General features: G+C 44.9%; 1 long non-coding RNA gene across 1 annotated transcript; it reads right to left on the bottom strand.

Moving 5' to 3' along the window:
* Positions 1-3,728: 3,728 nt before the first annotated feature.
* On the bottom strand, positions 3,729-5,462 carry LOC148342446 (uncharacterized). The gene is made up of 3 exons (XR_015842155.1): positions 4,925-5,462; positions 4,710-4,839; positions 3,729-4,392 (listed from the first exon to the last, which is right to left on the bottom strand). It is a non-coding gene; the product is annotated as an uncharacterized LOC148342446 (long non-coding RNA).
* Positions 5,463-6,085: the final 623 nt, after the last annotated feature.

The raw sequence follows: 6,085 nt of genomic DNA, 5'->3' as shown, positions 1-6,085 counted from the left end.
CACCACACTAGCCACATAACAGGCCACATCGCTATGCGTTTCGTTTACAGTGTTTGCGTTAGGTAGCGGGCTGCGTGACAGCGCGTCCGCAACAATCAGGGTTTTCCCAGGAGCATATTCTGCGATAGGGTTGAATCTCATTAGTCTCATGAGAAGACGCTGGCAACGTAAGGGTACATTGTCCAAACTTCGATTGTTGATGAGAGGTACAAGTGGTTTGTGATCAGTTACCAACTTGAACTGTTCCAGTCCGTTAAGGTATCTGTCGAACTTCTCGCACGCCCAGACACCAGCCAATGCTTCCTTTTCTATCTGTGCGTAGCGAGATTCTGCATCGCTTAGCCTTCGGGAGCAATAAGCTACAGGTTTCCAGTGATCTCCATGGAGTTGCAGTAACACACCACCCAGTCCATAACTGCTCGCATCAGCCGACACAGCAGTTGGCATCCCCACATTGTAGTAGGCAAGCACCGGTGCAGTTGTTAGCAAGTCCTTAATGTTCTCAAAAGCTGCTTGTTGAGCGTGACTCCAAGTCCAGACGGCATCATTCCTCAGGAGCTCATGCATTGGCTGACCCACCGTTGAGAGGTTTGGAATATACCTTCCTAGGTAATTGACCATTCCCAATATCCTCTTCAGCTCTTTCAAATCACCTGGTGGCGACAACTGCCGTATAGCTTCCACCTTCTCTGGGTCTGGCTGGATGCCAGACCTGTCGATGAGGTGTCCAAGGAATCGCACCTGGCTCTGTTGAATTGAACACTTATCTTTGTTGAGCTTCAGGTCAGCAGTGTTGATGCGTTGCATTACCTTCTCCAAGTTGTCGTCATGCTCCTTCTCAGTAGCCCCGTACACCAGGATGTCATCCATGAAGACCTCAACCCCGTCAAGGCCCTGTAGAGTCTCCATCATCTTTCTCTGGAAGATCTCTGGTGTACTTGTAATTCCAAACGGGAGTCGTTTAAAGTTGAAGCGGCCAAAGGGAGTGATGAATGTTGTGAGCCTACAGCAGTCTGGATGGAGGGGTATCTGGAAGAACCCGCTGGCTGCATCCAAGGAAGAAAAGACTGTAGCTCCGCTTAGTTTCGCTATTATGTCATCAGCTGTGGGCAAAATGTACCGTTCTCGTTTAACAGCCTCATTCAGCCTTTTGAGGTCGACACAGATGTGGGCTTTTCCTGTGCTTTTCTTCAGGACTGGCACCATGGGTGCACACCGGTCAGTGGGCTGTGTAACCCTCTCTATTATGCCATTTTGTTCCATCCTCTGTAACTCTTCTTTCACCTTTTGCAGCATGGACAGAGGAACACGTCGCGCTGTGTGTACGGCATATGGTTGAGCATTGTCTTTTAATTGTATTCGCACCGGTTCAGTCTTTAAAGTCCCATGTTCACCGTATGCTTGTATGTGGCCTCTGTTGGTCACCAACTTATCTATTCTCCTCACCAGGTTCATTTTCACAGACATTGGCCGGCTGAGGGGGTTATTCACCGTGCGACCACGAATAACATAAACTGCGAGAGGGTAGGTGTTGCCTTCATAGGTAACTGTGCTTTGGATCAGACCTAAGCACTGCAATTCACCACCTCGACTATCAAGTGGAATGTCAGCAGGCTGCAATTGTGTTTTGGGAGTGAGCGAACGGTAGGTCTGTTCGCAGATGACGTTCACGTCTCCCCCTGTGTCAATTTTAAATTCTGCTGGTGTAGATCCCAGCAACAACTTCACGGCCCATTGCTGTGAAGTCCCATTTGCTTTTCTCACTGACCCAAGGAAATACGGTTGCTGTTGCTCCGGTTGCTCTGTGACTTCACTCACCGCCGCTTTTTTATTCCTACACACTCTGCTCCAATGTCACACTTTGTTGCACGAGTTACATGTGGATTTCTTAGCAGGACATATTTCATCCTTTTTATGCTTGGCTTTCGCACATTTTCCACATTGTCCATAACAGCTCTCCCTCTGCTTGAAGTGTTGCTTGGTACGCTTTTTAAATTTATTGGTCACCTCATGTACCATCCCAGCTGCTTCTCCTGGCATGCTAATTTGGGACGTTACCTCCTCACACTGCCTGACTCAATTGTCCGCGCCAGCGTTAGGTCGTTTATCAGCTGCAGTTAACGTGAAACCTCCTTGTCCAATATTCCCACGACGATCCTGTCGCGAATGTTCTCCTCTCGGGTCGCGCCGAAGTCACAATGTTCCGAGAGCTCGTACAACGCACGAATGAAAGTCTCCGCCTTCTCGCCCGGCCGTTGTGCGCGCTGGTGGAAGCATGCGCGTTCATGTATCACATTCCGTCGTGGCACGAAATAGTCATCGAACTTGCCGAGTACTCGGTCAAAGTCATTTCTGTGTCCATCTTCGTCGAATGTAAACGACTTGTAGATGTTCTCGGACTCGCTACCCATGGCGTATATCAGGCTGCTCACCTGCACCGCGCCCTCTTCTCTGTCGAGTTTCGTGGCGGTCCTGAATCTCACAAATCGCTGCTTCCAGTCCGGCCACTCTCGTGGCTTATCAAAGGGGAAACCCGTCGGGGGATTAAACTTGGCCATTGTTTCGAGTTCACTTCTGACACCATGTAAATGATGGCAACGAGGCTCTTGTCTTGTAACACGTTTTAATGGCGATACCACTCCAACAACTCCCCACTTGCATGAGACCCCTGCGAGACAATTGTGACACTCAGCTACCGTAAAGGTGCAACATAGTCGCAAATATAAATTTTGCACCATTACATGACACGCGCCTGCCTGAGAAGGTCAGCCTTGGACGTGGAACGTAGGAGCAAGGACAACCGATTCAACCTACATTACCTTTGACACAGAAAACCTCCTATAAAATGTGAGGCTGGGCTGAGATCAGCGCGCCATTTTTCGATTGTACTCGTCTGAGTAAAGTTTCTCGTCAGATTAAGAAAAAGCCGCCCAGATATCTGTCTTTGTACTATTTCCTGAACGCCAGAAATTGAAGAAACTAAAATATGGAAACTCTAATCAGTTGTTGTTGAGTCTTTATTTGACCCTATTCTTCTTGAGTACAAAAAACGAACACGCATTGGAGTAAGTTTGGCTTTTAAGGTTCATCAACTAAATGATTCTCAATTTCTCTGTGGCTCAACTCCAACAAACTCTCTCTGCGTGGGTTCCACAAAAAGAGCAACTCTTCCGGCTTCTCTCTCCTCTAAGGTACAAAACACAGTTTTACGCTTACAATGCAAACTATGCCCCAATTATTAACCAATCAGGAGTCGGAACCTTGGGCTGATTCTGATTGGCTGTTTACTGTCCAATCGCATCTTACAACAGTGCGACGTCCGGGAAGACTCAAACACAGTCGATAGAAGGGTCTACTGCATTCTAATATGCTGCCCTTATTGTTTTTGTAATAATTCAAAATATTTTTTTGTTTTCAAATATCATTGTTTGGTTAAATAACATTGTCCTTTGATTTCTATATGCTTCTATAAACGTTTTTTGTTTGTTTTATTTATTTATTTATTTATTTTAATAAGCAAGCGCCACCACTTGGAGTTCTGCATTTGCGTCTTCGTCTTCGTCATGGTGCCATGGTAGTTTTTTTTCTAAAGATAAATTTCAAAATATCCATAAGCAAACAACTATGGCACATATTGGATACAAAATCTGCATAGTTGAACAAAAAAATTAGGAAAGGAAGAAAAAAAAGAACAATTTGAGGATGAAGAATATATGAATAATATATTTATTTATGAGTGAAGGATTGTATTACGATTACTGGCATTATTTTAAACACATTCGGGACAGAATGTCGATTATTAAAGTTAGCAGGTTCATATTTACAGAGTATGTTAAACATTGATTAAACAAGAAGCAGTTATCAAATGAAGCTAGAGGCACCAGTCATGAGAATGACTGCGGTTGGAGTCCTGATGGTTACTGATCTATTATTATATTATCCTCATATGCTAAATTTAGAGTACTTAGTTTAAATGTGTGAACTTTATTGAAATTTTGGGTAGTGAGAACAAATTTGCACACATAGCATTTCCATGACCTGCACTCACAGTCACAGCACTTCATGGACAAAGATGACGAAGCACATTCTACACATTGGCTGTAGAGATGCAAACATACCAAATTGGGTACTGGAGGATTCACATAGAAGCCATCGCAAAAAACACATTCCGAAAGACATAACAATTGGAGATCGGAGCACATGCACATACACACGCACACATGCACACCGACAAGATTACAGAAGAATGCCAGCGGAGAGACGGAGGGATGGCCCGCTGGAGAAGGCCAGCCTTGACGTGCCAGTCTACGGGACCAGACGGGAATCGACCATCATCACCTACCCAGACGATGACTAACCTGGGGAGGACCTTCCCTTGGACGTGGACCCGTGCTGTGGGAGGGAGCGAGGATGACTTATTCAACCTACATTACCTTTGACATAAAAAACTCCTATAAAAACTGAAGTTGGGATGAAAGATGGTGCGCATTTTTTGACTGTACTCGCCCGAGTGCAGTTTTCTCGTGAGATTAAGAAAAAGCCGCCCAGATATCTGTCTTTGTACTATTTCCTGAACTCCAGAAATTGAAGAAACTAAATATCGGAACTCTAATCAGTTGTTGAGTCTTTATTTGACCCTTTTTTTCTTGAGTACAAAAAAACTAACACGCATTGGAGTAAGTTTGGCTTTTAAAGGTTGATTTACTAACTACTTCTCATTTCCACGGTGACTCAAGTCCAACATGACCCAAGGGATCTTTGGTAGACGAGTCGGCGTTGCAATGGCGTGGTGAGGGAGGCTGGAAAAGGAGCGCTTCCTGAATTTTCTGGAGGTCCGCACTGTGAGGGCGAAAGCAAAGGCAAGACAAGGGAAGTAGATATTCAAAATACTTAATAGTGAGGACTGTAGTGTCAGCCGAGGTACCACTTTGAGAGCGGGAATCGTCTGGCACCTGCATGATGGTCTGACTGGCTCTTAAACAGTGTTGATTTGAGGATCGCATGCACGTGCGAATGTGTGGCCTCCGGAAAGAGCCACGCCCATCCGGAAATGTGAAGCCCTACAAGACAGACAAGGTGGAGCACAGGAACCAGTCTCCGCCAAAATAAAACACCACAGGGGGGGGTAACCTACTCAAATAATCTACTTCCTGTTTGCCCAAACAGTGCCTAAATGGTTGCAAAATGTGTGTAGTAATTATTGTGGGGCTATATTTGCAAGATTACATTATTAAAAAAAAATAATATTGTGAGAGAAATTGTCTTAATATTACAATTCTCAAGTTCATTACAGATTGTCATGTTCTGTATTGGTTGGTTTTGGTTTAGTATTTAGTTTCATGTTTTGTCCTTATGATCCTGTGTCTTCTGTCCCGTCAAGTCGATTGTGTCCACCTGTGTTCATTTACCCAAGCCCTTGTGTTAACCAATCAGGTCCTTCCAACCCTCTGTGTCTTGTCCAGGTGCTCCTCGTTGTCTTGTTACTTTGTTTGTATTTAGTTCCCTGGTTGCTTTTATTTCTTGTTGGTCCATTGTCGCTTGTCCCTGTCGCTGTCGTAGTTGTCTGATGTTCATGTTCCTGGTTTCATACCTGTCTCGCAGTCAAGTTTAGTTTTGTCAAATCGTTGTGTTTTGTTCGTGCCTGTTGTTTTATACTTTTTGATATTTTATTTTTTCCAAGTTCTAGGTTTGCCTTTTGTTTTTGTTTAATAAATACCCTTTAAGTTTCCCACTCTTCGCTTCCCTGCGTTTGCGTCCTCCTCAACCTCCAGCGCAACATGACAGAACCAACAACGGACCCAGCAGGAAGCACACGCCGACGAGTTCGCCGTCGCCGCTCTAGCTGGTACCCCCCTCAGCCTGCCGACCAACCCCAAACCCTTCACGTGCTTTTTATTCCACGCCTGTTTCTCCCTCTTTGTCTAGTTTTGACTCACAGCACCCAGCCATTTCACCTCCCCACATTTTTGTAGATTCTGATTTTGAATACATTTACAACCTTCTAGATTCCCAGTGTGACAGATTTTGTTAGGCCCAGTCAGTTTCCTACCCCCTATTAGTTTTTGTTACCTTTTTCTTTTGATTC

Source organism: Idiotropiscis lumnitzeri, chromosome 2 (assembly GCF_059441095.1).
Source record: "Idiotropiscis lumnitzeri isolate Australia: NSW breed Sydney's pygmy pipehorse chromosome 2, RoL_Ilum_1.0, whole genome shotgun sequence".
NCBI classification, from domain to species: domain Eukaryota; kingdom Metazoa; phylum Chordata; class Actinopteri; order Syngnathiformes; family Syngnathidae; genus Idiotropiscis; species Idiotropiscis lumnitzeri.
This window is presented reverse-complemented; position numbering and strand designations above follow the sequence as displayed.